General features: G+C 68.6%; 1 protein-coding gene across 1 annotated transcript in view; it reads right to left on the minus strand.

Moving 5' to 3' along the window:
• The window catches only part of SLC6A20 (solute carrier family 6 member 20), a 38,570-nt gene that overhangs the window by 35,718 nt on the left and 2,087 nt on the right, over positions 1-765 (minus strand). The window lies entirely within an intron of this gene.

Raw genomic sequence — 765 nt, forward strand, 5'->3', positions numbered from 1 at the left:
CCGCCCTCCCCCCCCCCCCCCTGTAACCCTGGCCCATAGTCAGGACTCAGTCCATGTTGTCTGCCAGCTCCGGAGAAAGCCAGATGTGCCCCCCCCAACCCAGGAGGACGTCCTGCTCCTGGCGAGCCTGCCCATGGCTTCCCCAGTCCCTGTCTCCAGCCAGGCACCTCAGAGCCTCCCGCTCCTCCTGGGCCCAGCCCTGGCCACTGCAGGTCTGAATCCGAGGCCCCGCCTGTTCTCATGGGGCAGGGGCTGGATTCCCTGCAAGTCCCCGGACGCAGACTCGGCCTCTGCCCTCAGTAGCTGGTGGTGGAGACGGGCATTTCCCACGGTCGATGTGGGTCTGGGCCCCACATCGTCTCGGAGGAGACGAGGCTTGACTCCTAGTTGTACTGCCCAGAGGAGGGGCCGGTCCCCAGGCTTTCGAGTGAGGGCTGCCGCCATGTCTGCCCAGAAGTGGGGCGGACAGAGCTGTGACCCATCTTCATGGCACTCCCGCTGAGCCGCGACAGGCTGAGGGGCTCCGGCCAAGCTCGAGGCAGAGCCTGTCTGTCCCGTGGGCGTGCAGCGGGTGACCTGGTGGGGCTCACCGGGCAGCCAGCATGGGGCATGGAGTTCGCCCTGCTCCCTAGGTGCACAAGCTCATACCCCACACCCCGTGGCTGGCAGTGGAGGGGGCCGTGGGCCCCGGGTGGGGCGTCACCGGCTGCCTCCCGAGGCGGCGCCCTCGGCCCCGGCCGCTCACCTGGAAGGAGTGGAAGAGGT

The sequence above is a fragment of the Tupaia chinensis genome, unplaced genomic scaffold (genome assembly GCF_000334495.1).
Source record: "Tupaia chinensis unplaced genomic scaffold, TupChi_1.0 Scaffold148065_1, whole genome shotgun sequence".
In the NCBI taxonomy this organism is placed as follows: Eukaryota; Metazoa; Chordata; class Mammalia; order Scandentia; family Tupaiidae; genus Tupaia; species Tupaia belangeri.